This window comes from Eptatretus burgeri, chromosome 14 (genome assembly GCF_056783735.1).
Source record: "Eptatretus burgeri isolate ZD-2024b chromosome 14, Ebu_testis_v1, whole genome shotgun sequence".
Lineage (NCBI taxonomy): Eukaryota > Metazoa > Chordata > Myxini > Myxiniformes > Myxinidae > Eptatretus > Eptatretus burgeri.
In genome coordinates, this window is record NC_140974.1 from 30,209,564 (window position 1) to 30,229,395 (window position 19,832).

General features: G+C 48.9%; 1 long non-coding RNA gene across 1 annotated transcript in view; it reads right to left on the bottom strand.

The window, feature by feature from the left end:
- Nucleotides 1–19,832, bottom strand: part of LOC147012887 (uncharacterized) — a 94,783-nt gene that overhangs the window by 9,647 nt on the left and 65,304 nt on the right. The window contains exon 2 of the long non-coding RNA XR_015051105.1: nt 17,210–17,304. This is a non-coding gene — a long non-coding RNA (uncharacterized LOC147012887). The remainder of the gene's footprint in view (nt 1–17,209; nt 17,305–19,832) is intronic.

Genomic DNA, 19,832 nt, shown 5'->3' on the forward strand with positions numbered 1-19,832 from the left:
ACCTCTTTCGGGAAAAATCATATCCAGAGTAAATTTTAGAATCACCAACCAAGATAATCGTTTGACTTCCTTCAATGGAGCAATAATTTCTATTAGAATTCACCAACATGAAGTTTTCCAAAAAATATATACATTGGTTGTTGTGAGGAAGTACGAGTTGAATAAATATAAACTTATTACCGAAGACTCTGCTGGGAATGGGATATTCCTTTCACCATACTATAATCCACAGGGTGAGGGTATGTACAAGTATTTTGGTAGAGGCTACTATAACCCAAAGAGACAATCGTGTGTAAGTCATCAATTTAGAAATAAAGGAGATGGGATAAATGACACTCTAATGGGTATAGATGCAACAAATTTTAAACATAAAGACCGAATAGGCTCAAACTGCTTCTGCCATGGGAAATGCTGCGGGTACTATAAAGTATATAAAGAAGTATAAAACTTGTATAAAAGATATAAAGAGTTTAAAAGATGCTCAAAAGGAGGCACATAAATTACAAGCATTCAAAAAATCAAGAATGGTAAAATTCAACTACCTCCACAAAAAACGACAGAAAATAATTCAAATACTTGGGTCAGGGTTTCAAAAGTTTTCGTGGGACATTCGTTTTTTTATGAAATAAATACAGTATGTCGTCGACTTACGACCTATGCAACTTACGACTGATCGACTTTATGACCACTTTACGACTTTACGACCAGACTGCTCCGCGTCTCCGCCTACTAAAACTGCTCAGTTTCCGCCCCAGCGCCCGCAATTGTTAGCGTGTCAGCGTGGTCTCGGTAAAAAATTTACTTCAAACCCCCAAGATGTCTACCAAGAGGAAATTATCTTCTACTCCTCAACCTGGTAAAATCTTCTACTCCTCAACCTCAACCTGTTAAATAAAGGTAAAAATAAAGGTTGGCCGACTTACGACCAAATCGACTTACGACTGGTCGGTCGGAACCGATCGCGGTCGTAAGTCGACGACTTAGTGTATAAATGACGGAAGCGATTGACAGTATCTATGATTTGGATGACACCTTTACTATCTCAAACTCTCCTAAAAAGGAATATTACTTCAAGGTAAATGTGATGACTGGAACAGGCTGAAACACAAAAGGAACAAAAAGCTTTGAAATAAATAATCAACAAATTTACAGGACTTGAATCTAGCTGATAATTTTTTTTTACTTTTTAGGTCATCTCTACTGAGATGACCTAATAAAGCCAGATCAAATGTCCGTCCGTACGTCTGTCCGTCAACAATTTTTTCTTTCCGATCTTGATGAAACTTAGTATGTGGGTAGAGGTCGATGAGTGTTGCACAACGATATAACTTTTGTCCGGGTTTAAGGTCAGGGTCAAGGTCACGAGGTCACGTAAGTTATAAAAATCTCCATTTTCAAAACATATCTAGTCTGCCATTCTACAAGATATTCGGCAACTGTTTATTGATTATGATAGTAAAAAATATTATCTTGTAGCTAACCAGACAGATTTTTGAATTTCCGTCCCGTTTGGCCACCACGTAACCTGGAAGATGGTCCAAAACATCTCCCAGTACCAAGAAAACTTTTTACTTCCGATCTTGATGAAATTTGGTATGTGGGTAGAGGTCGATGAGTGATACCCAATGACATATTTTTTTCCCGGATTCGAGGTCAGGGTCAAGGTCACGAGGTCACGAAAGTTGTGAAAGTTGCCATTTTCAAAACCTATCTAGTGTGTCATTTTAGGAGATATCTGGCAACGGTTCATCGATTAATTAGTAAAAAACATTATAGAGATGACCGTCACCCCCACACGGGGGTAATTTTTAAAATTTACATTCACCGAGGCTGGGAATAACACAAATGCCACACTCGTAAATGATTTCCTCTGGAAAATGTTTGATAGCGTTCGCTTGTACACCACCGGTCAAAAGTTTTAGAACACCCCCATTTTTTCAGTTTTTACTGAAATTTAAGCAGTTCAAGTCCAGTGAATAACCTCAGATGGTACAAAGCTTGGCGGTAAGCTGCAAGAGGTTTAAAAAAAGTTTAGGTTACCAAAAACTGAAAAATAATGTAAATTTCATAGTTGTTAAAAAAGGTCCTTTTCAGGAACAAGTTATGAGTTTGCAGCTGCAGCTATTCTGCAGCAATGGAAGTAAATTAAGCCTTGAAAGTTGATGCAAACAATTCCTACAAGTGTCCCAACTTTTGTTGATTAGTTACAAACCCTCTGTCTGTATAAAAGCAGTGTTGGAACAGATTGTGTTGCTGCGCCCTCTGAAGCATTATTTGGACAAGATTGCACTGCAGGAAGTAGTATATTGTTATCATAATGGTGAGAAAAAGACAATTAACAAAGGAAGACAGACAGACCATTATAACCCTTAAAAGTGAAGGTCTTTGCTTTGGAGAAATTGCAAAGAAGCCAAGGTTTCAGTGAGTACAGTTTCCTACACCATGAAAAGGCACTTGGAAACTGGAGAAAACTTTGACAGGAAGAGGTCTGGCAGACCCAAGGCCACAACACAATCAGAAGACAAATTTCTCAGAGTCAACAACTTGCGTGATAGGCGGCTCACAGGACAGCAGCTTCAAGCATAGCTTAACACTGGTCGAAGTAAGGAAGTCTCAGTTTCAACTGTGAAGAGAAGACTTTGAGCTGCAGGTTTGACAGGTCTAGTGGCAGTAAGAAAACCATTGCCAAGATGGCAAAATAAGAAAAAGAGGCTTGCCTGGGCCATGAAGCACCACCAGTGGACTACTGAAAACTGGAAGGTCTTATGGACCGATGAATCCAAATTTGAAATCTTCTGTTCATCATGCAGGGTGTTTGTACGCTGTCGAGTGGGCAAAAGGATGGTTCCTCAGTGTGTGACACCAACTGTCAAACATGGAGGAGGAAGCGTGATGATCTGGGGTTCTTTTGCTGGATCCAGAGTTGGCAACTTGCACAGAGTGATTGGCACCCTGAACCAAAAGGGCTACCACAACATTTTGCAGCGCCATGCAATACTCTCTGGTCTCTGCCTAGTTGGTCAGGGGTTCATCCTACAGCAAGGTAACGACCCAAAACATACCTCTAGGCTATGTCAGAACTACCTTAGAAGAAAAGAACAAGACGGTAGGCCTAAAATCATGAAATGGCCAGCACAGTCTCCAGACTTAAACCCCATCGAGCTGGTTTGGGATGAACTAGACAGAAGGGTGAAAGCAAAGCAACCTACAAGTGCAACAGATTTGTGGGAACTTCTGCAACAGTGTTGGTAAGAACTTCCCGAACAATATTTGATTTCCATTGTGGAAAGAATGCCACGAGTATGTTCGGTTGTTACATCTGCAAAAGGTGGCTACTTTGATGATTCAAAAATTTTGTTTAAATTTTGTTCAACAAAATGATTCCATGACTTCATTTTTACCTGCAATTGTTTATTTGTTCTTTGTTTTAATTTCAGAGTACATTGAGACATTAAACTGCTTAAATTTCAGAAAAAAAACTGGAAAAATGAGGGTGTTCTAAAACTTTGACCGGGAGTGTACATTGAAACACAAGAAGTCAAAGTTGTTGATTCTGTCTCTGCTACATCTGAAATCAAATTTACACTTTATTAATTGAGTTATAGAATGGGCAAGGGAGCTGTCGAAGGTTTTATCCCTGATATAGCAACGGACACAGACACAGACCCCAGTTATAGTCAAAGAAAGGCAATGTATAAAGATGATCGAAAAGCAGGTAATAGTTTTACCATTGCAGTTACCCTTAAAGGTATATTTGGATTTGGCAATTATGATAATGTTCTATGTGGACTAAATATAAGATTTCAACGACAAAGAAATGATTATGAAAATAGACTGCTTTTTGGTGTTGCTAGTGCTTTTGTCAATCAGAATAAATTTGTCATCAATGAAATAACTTGGTATATCAGTGAATATCCTCCTAATCTGAGGATTGAAGAGATGTTGAATAGAAGAATTTACTCAAAGAAACTGCGAAGCATATCATACTTGAAGAGACGGTGCCAAGACGTTAAATTGAACCAAACCACTAACAAGTGGAATCTTGGAGTGTTTGAAGGAAAGCCACGATATTTGTGGCTCATATTTCAGAAACCAGATAGAAACACTGTCACTGATAAGAACAATGCAATGTGTAATAATGACAAGGTGAAACAACTAAGTCTCTATGGATGGAACATTTTACCCATGAGGCAGACTGGAAATTAATTGGGGAAAAATATGAAGATGCGGAAGCTTACAAGTCTTATCAAAAGATGTTTGAAAGCAATGGAAATGGAGAGCATATTATTACGGCTGTGGAAATTCGCAGAACACCATAAAGGTCCTTTGTTCAGTTAGATCGATAAGTCTGTGTTCAGTTAGATTTCCCCACCGTTGTTTAATGGGATTTATTCGTGTTATCAGGGCTGTGAATCTTCAGTTAGCTGTTTTTCTTTGCTATCGTTATTTTGGACCAACAACCACGATCGCCTCAAACCACAACAATCACGATTGCCTCAAACCACAACGACCACGATCGCCTCAAACCACAACAACCACGATCGCCTCAAACCACAACGACCACGATCACCTTAAACCACAACGACCACGATCGCCTTAAACCACAACGACCACGATTGCCTCAAACCACAACGACCACGATTGCCTCAAACCACAACGACCACGATTGCCTCAAACCACAACGACCACGATCGCCTCAAACCACAACGACCACGATCACCTCAAACCACAACAACCACGATCTCCTCAAACCACAACTCTCTATCGGTGGTGCGCAGATTTTCCCGCCTGCTTTTCCCGTGCTTTGGTGTAGGGGAAGTGCAATGCAGGTCAAAGGTCAAAGGACATGTGAAGGAGGGGCCTGATTTTGGGGGAATGAATCTCCCTGGACCTGTGCCAAGAATGATTCTCTCGACCCCCTCGAGGCGCGCGGGGAGGGGGCGAGAGGGTACGCCCCTTTTCTGGAAGCTTCCCGCAGGAGCTGGAAGGGGGGCGGAGCAATAAACGGGGAGGAGCGAGGTGTTGGAACTGGGGGATATAAGGGCGCGCAGGACGCCAAGTAAAGAGCAGTTGTTGTTGTTGTTGTTGGGGGATTTTTTGTCGTCGGCAAGGTGGTGCCTTCTCTTTTGTCGTGCAAAGTCGTGTGTGTTGTGTGCGGTGGTCCGGTCGAGGCGCAAAGGACGCGGACGGGAGGTACCGCTTTGCAGCTCTGCCACGCAGCCTGCCCACCCGGGAGGAGAGCGCCGGAGAGAGCTCGCCCACCATCGCACCACGAGGGTGCAGGTAACCTGCAACGGTCTTGTGGGGTCCCTTCGGTCAACCAGGTTCCACGCCATAAAGGTCTACGAACCCTGTCTGGCGCCCTCGTCTTTGGGGGTGGCCTTTTCTTTCCTTTTGAATGAATGTTGGTGGCGCCCTGTTCTGTAAGTAAAAACTGTTAAATGACTAGATGATTGCTTATAGACGGTCGTAGTGCTTTCACCTTGCTCGTGTCTTTGCCCCCGTCCCATGCATGATTGTTTGCCTGTATACGTGTTTTTGAATACCTGCATTGATTGTATGGCTGTATATGTGTGTTGTGTAAAATAAATGTGCTGGTCTAAATGTAACCCGTTCATCGTGTCTTGTCCCCCATTGGAATGCCATATTGCATCTCGGAATATTAGTTGGGTTTTAAATACCCGTAAAATAGAATCGGATCCGGCGAGGTCGTGCGATAATACCCGCTCGGTTATCACTGCAGAACGGAACGGACCGCTTGAGCGGTTCGTGTCCAAGCCGACCTGCGTCGAGGTATGGTCTCCCGGTTGGCTACCCGCGCAGGTACTTAGGTATATCGATATTCGGCGATTGACCCTATTTTGCGTGGGTAGAAAATTGGCTAGGCCGTGGTGGGGTTGAAGACCCACCCGTGACAGGGTTCCGGCGTTGTTCCGGAAGGTCACGACTGAATTGTCCGTCCGGTGGGCGAGCGGCTACTATTAGTGAAAAGCGATCGTTCACACGCCGGTGGGCGCGAATTCGTAACACTGGTGTTCAGAAGTGTGGGATTCAAATCCATCCCGCCTCCAACCAAATTAACGGGAATCGGATCAGGGGTGTGTGGAGCGACCCTCGATTCCCATTAAATTTCGAGCATTTTAAAAATTTATTCCGACAAACAAGATGGCGTTTCAAGGCGAACGGGCGCAGGGTGGATTAGAAATAGATATGTGTATTGATGTAGGATCCATGGACCAGGATGAAATCCCCGAGTAGGACATTGATGTGCAGGAACAACCCCCCCCCCCCGCCTCCCCACAATCGAACCCAGAACCCAAAATGGGCGCGGCGGCGGCAGCCGCGGCTGTCGACCCCCCCCCCCTTTCCTCCGTTAAAATCCCTCCCTGGCCCCCAGCGAGACCGCGACCGATAATGGCGGATCGGCCCTGCTGGAGCCATCGGTCATCGCACGGATGGTGGAAATGTTTAGACAAGCAAGGAGTGGGGATATGCAACAAATAAACAACGAAATGAAAAAAAAAATGCACACGAAGCGAAAAAACAAATAAAGGAAATGCGGGGTGAGATGCAGCAAATAGGCCGAGGCCTGCAGGCGGCATAAGAGGCATAAGGGCAATTGCGAGGAGTGAAACGCGGGCAGTGGAGCTCAAAATGCCGGCGCCACGTGTGGGAGCGAATGAGCTGGGAGGGAGTAGAGAACATTGTACTTTACGGTACTTCTACATATCGACGGTCCCCTGTGCCAGTGCGCATGCGCAGCCTGAGCCGGAGCCAGGGATGTTGTGGGTGTTTCAACCTGTTCAATACTTGTTTGATTATTGTCGTTCCACGCTAATAAAGTGGTCGAACAAATTGAACTCTGTTCTTATTTATAATCAAACAACTTGATGCAGTCGAGTAAGGATCGTCGGTGCTGAGGAGGACACGACTGGGTGAAAACGGACCACGAGAACGTCGACAGTGAGTTTGGATTTCTCGTGTACTGTACCCAATCTTCGCCCCCAGGACACTGTACACACGTGTGCATCACCGAAAATAGAACGTTTACTCCAGAATAACTGTTCCTATGGCGCCGGTGGAAGCAGAGTGCCCGATCGAGGGTTGTGACTATATGGCTACACACGCAGAGGCGGCAGTGGTGGCCGCCATGTTGAGTATACATGCCACTGTGCACGTCGCCGCCCCGAGAGCGGCGAGCTCGAATTCCAAGATGGAGAAACTCAAGCGTCCCTCCATAGCACTGGCCGGAACGGGCGAGGCCTGGTCGTACTTCATAACCCGCTGGGGCGAATACAAAACAGGTACTAAGCTTGTCGGACCCGACATAGTCGCACAGCTACTGGAGTGCTGTGAGGAGGAGCTGAGAAAGGACCTCACTCGCGCGGCGGGTAGGAGCCTCGTGGGCAGCGATGAAGAAGACGTCCTCGGCGCCATGAAGGCGCTCGCCGTCCGGACGGAGAACACGATGGTAGCTCGAGTGGCCCTGTCTAACATGCGGCAGGGACACGAGGAGCCCGTCCGGTCGTTCCACGCCCGCATCAAGGGGCAGGCGGACACGTGCAAGTATGAAATGAAGTGCACCAAGGCGGGGTGCGATCAGGTCAACGACTTCACAGAAGAGATATTGCGCAACGTGGTTGCCCGTAGCATCGCGGACCAAGCAATACAACTTGACCTACTCGGTGAGAAGAACCAGGACATGCCATTAAAGGACATGATAGAGTATAGAGTGATAGGACATGATAGAGTACGTGACGGACTCTTCAGACCGCATATTCCTCTCCCGCGCGGCCTGCATGGACCTGGGAATGATCTCGGACAGATTCCCGACACTCGTAGAGGTGAATCTGACGACCTCGGAATTGTGCGACTGCCCGCGATGCGCGGAGCCGCCGACCAAGCCGACCGCACTCCCCATGCCAGCGACCGAGGCCAACAGAGAGGCACTACAGTCACATTTACTCAGGATGTATGCTCAGAGCACATTCAACACGTGCCCACACCAGCCACTACCGAGAATGACCGGCCCGCCACTACGTCTTATGCTCAGTGAGAACGCGACACCGGTTGCCCATCACACTCCCATCTCCGTGGCCATACATTGGCAAGATGAGGTAAAAGCAGGCCTCGACCAGGACGTTCGGCTCGGCGTGTTGGAGGAAGTACCCGTCGGCACGCCGGTGACATGGTGTCACCGCATGGTAATTTGCGCGAAAAAGAATGGCAAGCCGCGACGCACCGTCGACTTTCAGGCCTTGAACAAGCATGCGTTCCGCGAGACCCACCACACCCAATCCCCGTTCCACCAGGCGAGACACGTACCTAACGGGAAGCGCAAGACAGTATTCGACGCATGGAACGGTTACCATAGCGTCCGCCTACACGAGGACGACCGCCACAAGACGACCTTCATCACTCCATGGGGGCGCTACCGGTACCTATCTGCCCCACAAGGGTATATGGCATCGGGGGACGGTTACTCACGACGATACGATGAGATCGTCGCGGACATTGGTAACAAGACCAAGTGCGTAGATGACACGCTACTATGGTCAGACACGATTGAGGGGAGCTACTTCCAGGCGGTCCAATGGCTGGATATATGCGGCCGGAATGGAATCATCCTCAACCCGGAGAAGTTTGTCTTCAGCGCACCCACGGTGGACTTCGCGGGCTTCACCATCACCATGACCGACGTGCGACCGTTCAGCCGCTACCTGGAAGCAATCCACGATTTCCCACAACCGCGTAACATCACCGACGTCAGATCGTGGTTCGGGCTTGTCAACCAGGTGGCATACGCCTTTAGTATGGCCGAACGAATGCAGCCATTCCGGAAGCTCCTGAAAAGTGGAGAACGCTTCCAGTGGTCCATGGAGTTAGAGGACATATTCTGCGAGTCGAAAGACGTGATCGTACAAGAAATCGAACACGGTGTCCGTATACTTGACAAAACTAAGCCAACATGCATCGCCACGGACTGGTCGAAGGAGGGAATCGGATTCTGGTTGCTTTAAAAGCACTGCCGATGCGTGCCAGTTAGACCATTCTGCTGTACTGATGGATGGAAAATAACCCTGGTCGGCAGCAGATTTACACACACGGCAGAATCCAGATACGCGCCCATAGAGGGCGAGGCTCTCACAGTCGTGGACGCCTTGGACAAGGCGCGCTACTTCGTACTGGGCTGCGAGAACCTGATCGTTGCGGTAGACTGGTAGACTAGAAACCACTGCTGAAACTCCTTTCGGACAGAGCACTTGACGACATACCCAACCCCCGCCTCAGGAACCTCAAGGAGAAGACCCTGCGTTATCGCTTCCGCATCATGCATATCCCGGGCATGAAGAACAAGGCGGCAGATGCCATGTCGCGCAGGCCGGTTGGCACCATGCGACCTCCACTCATGAACCTTCCAGATGACAATGCCACCATAGCGACCCACCTCCAACCAAGCACGCACACCGACGTCCTGTCCCTCCTACGCCAAACTGAGCCGGAGTATGACGACGACGTCGAGGAGGACAACCTGGCATGGTGTGCCGCGGGCCTCGAATCATTGCGATCAGTAACATGGGATCGCGTCAGGGAAGCCACCAGCAGCGATGGCGATATGCACATATTGGAGGGAATGACAATGAACGGCATCCCCGACTCAAAAATCGAGATGCCAGAGACAATTCGCGACTATCACCAGTACCGCGAGAACATTACATCGACAGATGGAGTGATCCTATACAAGGACCGAGTAGTCATACCACGCTCACTCCACGGCGATGTGCTGAGCGCCCTACACGCTGCCCACCAGGGCGTATCAATGATGACCGCCCGTGCAGAATCCTCTGTATTCTGGACAGGCATGTCGGCCGACATCAGCGCCACTCGGAAAAACTGCGAACACTGCCACCGGATGGCACCATCACAGCCTGGAGCGCCACCAACTCCACCTATTCCGGTCGTTTACCCCTTTCAGGCAGTGTGCTCGGACTTCTTTGTACACAGGGGTGCACACTACCTTGTGATGGTGGACAGATAATCGAACTGGCCGATCATCTCAAAGTCGACGGGTGGCGCCGCCGGACTCATAAACCACTTACGTCGCGCCTTCATGACGTACGGGACACCAGAAGAGCTCGCGTCGGATGGGGGACCGGAGTTCACCTCCACCGAGACCAGGTCATTCCTGCACAGATGGGGCGTACACCACGCTTGTCATCGGTGGCCTTCCCTCACAGCAACTGTCGCGCGGAGATTGGAGTTAAGACAATGAAACGACTTATCACGGACAACACCAGCCCGCAGGGAGAACTTAACACTGACGCTGTGCAGAGAGCGATACTACAATATCGTAACACGCCTGACCCTGACACGAAGATCTCCCCGGCAATGTGTGTCTTCGGCCGCCCGATACGCGATTTCATCCCAATTATCCCCGGGAAGTACAGACCGCACGACACTTGGCATGAGACCCTGAAAGCGAGGGAGGAGGCCCTCCGCAAACGTCATATCCGCACAGCCGACACCTGGGCAGAACACACCAAACGCCTTCCGCCACTTGCTGTAGGGGACCTAGTCCACGTACAGAACCAGACAGGATTCCACCCAAAAAAATGGGACAAGACAGGCAGTATCGTGGAGGTATGCCAACACGACCAATACGTGATCAAGATCGACGGCTCGGGCAGAATCACACTTCGGAACAGGAAATTCCTGCGCAAGTTTAGCCCAGTTCGCAATGACCAGCTGCCACCCCGGTCTATCTATGATGATCTAGCAACCCGCATCACTGTACCTGCACCCGTTGTAACACCGCAACTGCCTGACCTCGACAGCGAACCCGTGACATCTGCGACGCCAACGGGGCCCACGCCGGCACTGACGTCAGTATGCATATCCCGGCGCAAGACGACACCCGTTTCAGACACGCCAGCAGCACCAGCTTGAGGCACACCGAGGCGCGCGATCCTTCAGACGCCACCATCGGCCCCTGAAACCCCAAGAGCCCCATCCCCACTGGGGCCCGATGTGACACCACCAGCACCAGCAATAGGTCAACGCCGATCCACCAGAGCGACCAGCGTGCCTGCCTGGCACAAGGACTACTCCATGGAATAGTCACACGATGGGCGATATAAACTTTTGTTCATTCATTAAACTTAATATTTTCTCAGCCTTTATCTATTAACATCATAGACTCGGAGGGAGATAGAGAACATTGTACTTTACGGTACTTCTACATATTGACGGTCCCCTGTGCCAGTGCGCATGCGCAGCCTGAGCTGGAGCCAGGGATGTTGTGGGTGTTTCAACCTGTTCAATACTTGTTTGATTATTGTCGTTCCACGCTAATAAAGTGGTCGAACAAATTGAACTCTGTTCTTATTTAGGGAGTGCAACGGCTGTCGGCCCCGCAATGGAGGCGGGGGAGGTCACAATAATTTGTGAGATGTGTAGGACGAGACATGTGGAGGTGACTACGACGGAAAAATTAATGGTGACAGAGACACGGATAACAAGGGAAGAGACGGAGGTAACGGAGTTGGCAGAGACGCAGGAAGAGAGACTACACGATAAAGACGGGGTGAAAGACGAGCACACATACACAGAGTTAGCAAGGGACGATGAGGGGGAGCTCACAGAATGTTTGATGACCCGGTGCAAGCTGCAGCATAGCCCTCTTCAGGAACAACGGGAGGGAATATTCCCCCTTTAAGCTGATCATGACCAGGTGGGTCCGGTCAAGCTTTGCGAGGTAGAGGGGGCGAGTGCTGTGGACGAGTGCACACCGAGCTTGGGGGTTATGGAGGCCCCGGGAACCCTTGTGGTGACACGATTTCCCAGCGTGGTTGTTCCGGTGTGTGTGGTGTCGAAATGCGTGTTCACGAGTGTGGCGAAATGCGTGCTACAACGCGCGCATAGCGTGAGTGAAAGGCGTTGTGTTAAAGGGACCGCGTGTGTGAGTAATATGGTGTGCGTGGTTGCGAGTGTGCCGAAATGCGGGCCTTCCAGCACGCCGTGTGTAAAAGAAACCCCGTGTGTGGATGAAGCGGCATGTATGGCGGAGATAGCGAGCGTGAGTGAAAAGGTGGGTCTGATAGAGACCCCGTGTATGAAAGAAACCCCACGTGTGGAAGAGGCCGCGTGTGTGAGTGAAATGGCATGCGTGAGTGAACAGCGATGTGTGAGAGCGACAGCATGTCTGAGGTGGCGGTATGAGAGTGAAATGACGATTGGCATGCGGGAACACACACCCGCATGTCCGAGTGCGAGTGTAATGGTACGGTGTGTAAGCATCGTGGCACGCAGGAGAGCATGTGGAATGGCGACGACGACTGCGACACCTGAGGGACAAAAGCCGGGTAGCGGCCGTAGCTGTTTTGGGGACCGTGCCGGGTTTGCAGAACAGCAGGCGCGAGGTTCGTGCCGTGCTTCGCACGAGACCGCCACGTGCGCGGCTGCGGGAGTGAAACCTGGTCCGTAAACGCCAGCGGTGGATGTTTGCCGATCCCGCGGACGGACAGAAGGTAGGCTGGGATAGGAATTTGGAACGGATGGGTTCTCCAGGCGGGCATGTGTGTGAAGCTCCATGTGTCGTGCGCAGTGCGTTCTGTTCGCAGAGTGCACTGCACAGGTTACGGACGGACAGAGCACATGTGCTCGCGTGGGGAACCCCTCGAAACGCGAGGCTTGCTTTGGATGTGCAGAGTGACGTCGTGGCTGCATGGTTGGAATCCGGCAGAAGGAAATCCCTGCCGGATGTTGCCGTCCAAGAAAGGACAAGGTGCAAACAGCTGCCATGACGTCACGGGAAAGGTGCGCGGCTGTGAATTGCCACGCTAGTGCAAAGGTTGCGAGTCACCACGCTGGTGTTCGCATAAGAAAAAAAAGAAGAAAAAAAAAAGCAAGCCTCGCTTCGGGTGAACAGGATTCCCGGGCAAGGGGTGGAAGACCCCCTTCCTGGGCACAGAATACAACTAGTTAGTGGGAAGGGGTAGCTTCGCTGGACCGGCTCCATGGGGCAGGGATAAGTCCTCATGGAGCCCGTGGAATGGATTAGTTAGAGGGATTTTAGGTCAGATTTAGGATGGGAAATGGATTTGAGGACAGTGACAGACTTTGAGTGTGTAGAGGGGGATGTAGCTTAGCTACGTAGTGTTAAATGGAATGTGCTATATTGTAAGGGATGATGAGGGAGCATGAGGTAGTCAAGGGATGTAGTCAGAAGGATGGCTGAGTTCAGCGATGGAGTGTGAGAGTTGAAGAGTGAAGTGGAAACATGTTGAGTGAGTGAGGCCAGCGGGCCTGTGTGTATGGAGTGAATGTGGAATGCATGGTGCGATGGGTGATTGGGGGAAGGAGTGACTCCCACCCAAGGGACCCCAGGGTCAGTGTAAAGTGAGTTAGTGGGTTAGTGAAATTGACAAAATGGAGGTCGTTTTGCTGTTGGTGGGGAAGTAGGCTCGAAACCCGTTTGGAGGGGTGCAGGAGCCCTGTTGACGGGCTGGGAGCGTGGTTGCGAACGGTGAGTATCGCTGAGTGGGTACACCGGGCACCGGGCTAGTCGGCCGCGGTAGGCCAAGGGCCCATGTGGGGCCGGGATAGCATAGTGGGTACGGGAGGCCCGCATGATGCGGGGCCCGAGGCGCCATTGGCCGCGTGGGCAGTGCATTGGGTACGGGCACCCAGGGAAGGGGCCCGGGGTGCCAGCCTGCCACGTGAGCGTTTCAGGGGAGTCGCCAGGGAGGGCACTCCCTGGTGTTTAGGGAGCTGGTAGGCTCGGAGACAGTTGTAGTGCCCGGGGGTGCCATCGTTGGAGAATTGGCAGAGGGTAGTTCCTGCCAAGGAGGCCATGCGTCCCAGCCACGAAACCGTGCAAGGGCATGAGGGAAAATTGGAGGGCGAGGCCCAATATTGTAAGGACACCAACACAGGCGATGGGAATCTTGGTTTGTAGAACCAGCAGTTGAAGCGAGAGGCGCTTTTGGAAAGCCCCGTGGTAGTTTAAGGTTAATAACCTGAGGGTAGATAGAGAAGTGTACCCCTCTGCACCATCCATCCCTTCGCTCTCGTTGTGGGCCGCTGGACCCACCTTGGGTTAGATCGCTGAAATCTGAGGAGGCCATTCAGAGGCTTAATTGGGCCTCGACACAGGACACGAGCTCTCCCTTATTCCCCTCCAGGAAGGGAACGTAGGGGTTGGGAGTAGGCTAGATGACGAAAGGTTAGCCGGACAGAGACGATAAAGGGGGTTAGGGAGATTAATTTATAGTGGGGACAATAAAAAAGAATAAAATAAAACAAAAAAAATAAGTTGAGGATAAATTTGTTTTGCAAACTCAGGGGGTGGGTATGGACAGAGACAGGCAAAGGTGATAGGTTGGGAGGGAGACAGTAGGGTAGGTCCGAGCCCGCCTTCCGAGTGGCCAGCACCACCGCACTCCCTCCAATAACCTCCAGTACAAGACAAGAGGCCGGCCAGCTTCATCTGCCAGCTGTTTTGCTACAAGGCCTGTGCCGGTCGGATCATCTGTCGGCTGTTTTACTGCAAGGCCTGTGCCAGTCATTCATCTGCCGGCTGTTTACTACAAGACCTGTGCCGGTCAGCTTCACCATCAGCCCGTTTTGCTACAACGGCCTTGTCTTGCCTTGCCATGCCTTGTCTGCCTGCCTCTGCCTTGACCCCATGCCTGCTCGCCCTTCTTTTTTGCATTTGACCCATTCATTACCATGTGCACCAGGATCATCGTGCGTGCCGCAGGGACTGCCCTGGAGGCAGCCGCATCACGGGACTGCACTGGCAGCCCGTGCACCGTTTTGTTGCATGAGTCAGCTCATCGCGCGTTCTGCAGAGACTGCCCTGTAGGCAGCCGCATCAAGGGACTGCATTGGCAGCCCATGCACCGTGTGTTCCATCCATCCATCTGCACACGGAGTAGGCATTTGTGCGGCCCGTGCACCGCTTGTGTTCAAACCTGCAGTTGACGAATGAGCCAGAGACTGAGTGTGAGTAGCCTGGCTCCCTGTTTTCCCCACAGAGTTCATCAGTCCTGGGCCATGGTTTAGTGTAAAATTATAAGTTAAGGGTAACATTGTACATGAGTTGCGCCCCCTGCATGTTTGTCGTCGCGCCGGCAATTTATTTAAGTCGTCTGTATGAGTCGGTTTGTTTAGTTAGTTACTCAGCCCGTAGGTTATTTATTTTTGGGACACAAATACACTAAATGTCGCACTCAGGGATCCAAAGGTAAAACGTACGAGGGGAAACTTACAAATGATGGCACACGAAAATTCGACGACTCGGGACGAGTCTGTAAAGAGGGGAGGAGGTAGTGTTACGGCTGTGGAAATTCGCAGAACACCATAAAGGTCCTTGGTTCAGTTAGATCGATAAGTCTGTGTTCAGTTAGATTTCCTCACCATTGTTGAATGGGATATATTCGTGTTATCAGGACTGTGAATCTTCAGTTAGCCGTTTTTCTTTACTCTCGTTATTTTTGACCAACAACCACGATCGCCTCAAACCACAACAACCAGGATCACCTCAAACCAAAACAACCACGATCGCCTCAAACCACAACAACCACGATCGCTTCAAACCACAACAACCACGATCGCCTCAAACCACAACAACCACGATCTCCTCAAACCACAACTCTCTATCGGTGGCGCACGGATTTTCCCGCGCTTTGGTGTGGAGGAAGTGCGATGCGGGTCAAAGGTCATGTGAAGGAGGGGCCTGATTTTGGGGGAATGAATCTCCCTGGACCTGTGTCAAGAATGATTCTCTCGGCCCCCGTGAGGCGCGCGGGGAGGGGGCGAGAGGGCACGCCCCTTTTCTGGAAGCTTCCCGCAGGAGCTGGAAGGGGGGGTGGAGCAATAAACGGGGAGGAGCGAGGTGTTCGAACTGGGGGATATAAGGGCGCGCAGGATGCCAAGTAAAGAGTAGTTGTTGTTGTTGGTGGGGGATTTTTGTCATCGTTGAGGTGGTGCCTTCTCTTTGGGCGCGCCAAGTCGTGTGTGTTGTGTGCAGTGGTCCGGGTCGAGGCGCGAAGGACGCGGATGGGAGGCGCCACTTTGCAGCTCTGCCACGCAGCCTGCACACCCGGGAGGAGAGCGCCGGAGAGAGCTCGCCCACCATCACACCACGAGGGTGCAGGTAACCTGCAACAGTCTCGTGGGGTCCGTTCGGTCAACCAGTCTCCACGCCATAAAGGTCTACGGACCCTGTCTGGTGCCCTCGTCTTTGGGGGTGGCCTTTTCTTTCCTTTTGAATGAATGTTGGTGGCGCCGTGTCCTGTAAGTAAAAACTGTTAAGTGACTCAATGATTGCTTATAGACGGTCGTTGTGCTTTCACCTTGCTCGTGTCTTTGCCCCCGTCCCGTGCATGATTGTTTGCCTGTATACGTGTTTTTGAATACCTGCATTGATTGCATGGCTGTATATATGTGCTGTGTAAAATAAATGTGCTGGTCTAAATGTAACCCGTTCGTTGTGTCTTTTCCCCCATTGGAACGCCATATTGCATCTTGGAATATTAGTTGGGTTTTAAATACCTGTTAAATAGAATTGGATCCGGTGAGGTCGGGCGATAATACCCGCTCGGTTATCACTGCAGAACGGAACGGACGGCTTGAGCGGTTCGTGTCCAAGCCGACCTGTGTCGAGGTACGGTCTCCCGGTTGGCTACCCGCGCAGGTACTTAGGTATATCGATATTCGTCGATTGACCCTATTTTGTGCAGGTAGAAAATTGGCTAGGCCGTGGTGGGGTTGAAGACCCACCCGTGACAGTGTTCCGGCGTTGTTCCGGAAGGTTATGACTGAATTGTCCGTCCGGTGGGCGAGCGGCTACCATTAGTGAAAAGCGGTCGTTCGCACGCCGGTGGGCGCGAATTCGTTACAATATTTTAGAAATGGTTACGTGTAAAAGTCTTTCTACAATCTCTGCTATTGACCTGAATTCTCAAAAAGAAACTATAAAGTCTCATAGAGTGGATATATCCGTATACGTTGAAAGACGAGAGAGTGAAGAAGTTACACTACAGTTACTGAACAAGCAAAATAAACATAATTTACACAACAAACCACAAATATATAATTGGAAGGAAGACTGAGAAGAGTTTAAATGGGCCTTTCTATGCCTATGGACCTTTCTGGAACTTGAGAAAGTTGATCACCACATGTCTTCTCTTCCTCTAATACACACCGTGCTGGAGTTTGTTGATTGATGTTTCCCCTCTGTGATTATGCGTGATGATCTTTCTTCCTTCACCTCCAAATCAAGATCTTTTTCAGGTCAACCTGCCACACCATTCAAGAACAAAAATAAATTTCATCAACAGGGACAAGCCAGTGTGGATAAACACCAAAGTCGAGAGTATGTAAACCATTGAGCAAATAATTTTAATGAAATAAAAAAAATGAAAGATAATAAATTAAATATTGAATTAAAAACGAAACCTACCTCACCTCAGACTGCCTGAGTTATGGTTGAAAAGAGCGAGCATGCATGGTAACAGCAAACAGGAAAGAAAACAAGAACCAAAACCACCTTTTCCAGATTATCAATTTTGAGGAAAAAGTGAAAATGAGCAATTAGTAAAATTCTGGAATGTTAGTTACCTGGATTTGTTTGTGTTTGATCCTTAAAACCAGTTTTCAAATTATTTCCTCAGAGCAAAGGCATTTCTTTGGAAGTGCACTACCGCTACTATGACCACGACGACTATAACTCCACCTGGAGCTCTAATTATTCCAACCTTCTTGTGGGGTTGAAATGGGAAAGTTTTTGGTCCAAGTCTTTCACAAACTGACTGGTCTGGCCTGTTGTTGGACTGAAGGCGATTTGTGCAGGAATTTGTAATTTGTTCAGGGTGCCAGAGTTCATACGTATGTGACATGAAGGACGGAGATGTTCGAAGAAATCGATGTAGTGTGACCTGAAATACAAGGAGATTAAGAAATAAAGGACAAATCAACCCATCATATGGGATTTTGACATAGGAATCAAGCCACCTGGTTGGATGGGAACGTTAAATAGAGGGTCCGTTAATTAAGTGTGTAATACCAAGTAAAATCTTCCAAATTTAGATGGTGGTTAAGTGGATTTGTATGACGCCCCTTTATCCATGTGCAAGCATATCATACGTTTAAACATTCCTTCGCTAATAAAATCTCATTTGAAGGATTATTTTTAAAACGTGGTTAAAAGGAAAATTGTAGTGATTATTTGAAGTGAATCACAAGTAGCTTCATGGAATCCAAGTCAAACAAAGAAAAAGGTGACACCGCAAATCTCTCCAGAATTTCACTCTGGAGTTTTGCAAAGTCTTAAACGTATCGGCCCCACGATTTATCAACTCGGCTTGCATCGAGTTCCCGTGTTCCATCCTGTACAGTTCAAGCTGGAGCTCATTATTTGTGTTCTCTTGTTGCTGCCACGGCATAAATCGAATCAGTTATCGACAGCTTCAGGAACAAGGTGTTTGCTGCACGTTACATCAAATAATCAATTGATGTGCACATGGAGACGTGGATGATGTTTACACAATGAGAATTTGTGCATTTCAGATCCGTATACTTTCACAACATATGTACATGAGCCACACACGTATGTCGATGTGCCGACAGGGATGAGCATGAATGGATAATCATGATGTACATGCATCCATTGACAAGTGTACTTTAACAATGTGCACACATGAATGATTTGCAAAATACACACATAGATGTACCTGAATGGTGTAACTGAACCAGATGTACACATAAATAACGTACCTGCATGGATGCGCACATTCATGGATTGACATGCATACATAAACAATGTGCATCAATGGATGACGGACAAACATCGATGTTGAGCATTCAGGGATAGTGTGCAAATCTGGATTATGTGAAAACATACATGATTAACTCAATAAGTAATGCCCCTTTTTGGATGATGTGCAACCATAGTTGATGTCAAAACACAGATGTTGTGCAAACACGATGTGCAATATGGCTGTTCCCATACTCAGGTCATTCCCCATCTCTGTAAAAGACCTTTTCAACCCTCATTCTCCCTCCCGAAGCACATGCCTTCCTTTCCAGGTTATTATGTTTTCTCCGCACTCCCTCCACCCTCATTTCTGCGTATTGCCCCATTGCTTTAATCCCTGATTTTCCTTCCTCTTCTTTCAGGTCTCTTCTTGCTGTGGTTTGGATTGCATTTACCCCCCTGTGTGCCCTTGCTTTCATTCTTTCTTTTGCCTAGTCTTCCTTTATGTGTCCCTCTACCAGAATGATGGTATGTTCCAAGATTTTCACTGTGTTCTTTCTCTTCAATCAACCCTTTTGTTGTATTCAAGATTGAGGGGGCTGGCTTAAGGTCTTAGAGTCGTGGGTTTGAGCCACTATCGTGCCGTTAAAATAATACCAGGTGGGGTTGACTCAGCCTGTCATCCTTCTGAGGTTGGCAACATGAGTATCACCTTGCTGAGATCCTGTGTTGGAGTAGTGACGTGTCCAGAATTGTGTCTAACAGCCAAGGAGACTGCTCAGGCAGCAACAATGCTCTGCACAGAGTATGGTCCCAATGGATGGATGGACAGATGGATGGTGTCGGATTCTGCCAACACAGAAAGTAAAAATCCCTTGAACAAGTGAATGCAGAATAGATTCATGAAATTTTTCCCAGCGAGACTTGTCAAATACCCCTTGAATGCCCATTTTTTGTTGCAGATTTGCTACATTGGTTAATATCGGGTGAATTCTTACTACAACTCATGGACCGGTGTTTCTGCATTTGTTTGTATTGCTCCCCCTCCTACAGTTCTGGGCTGATTACATCC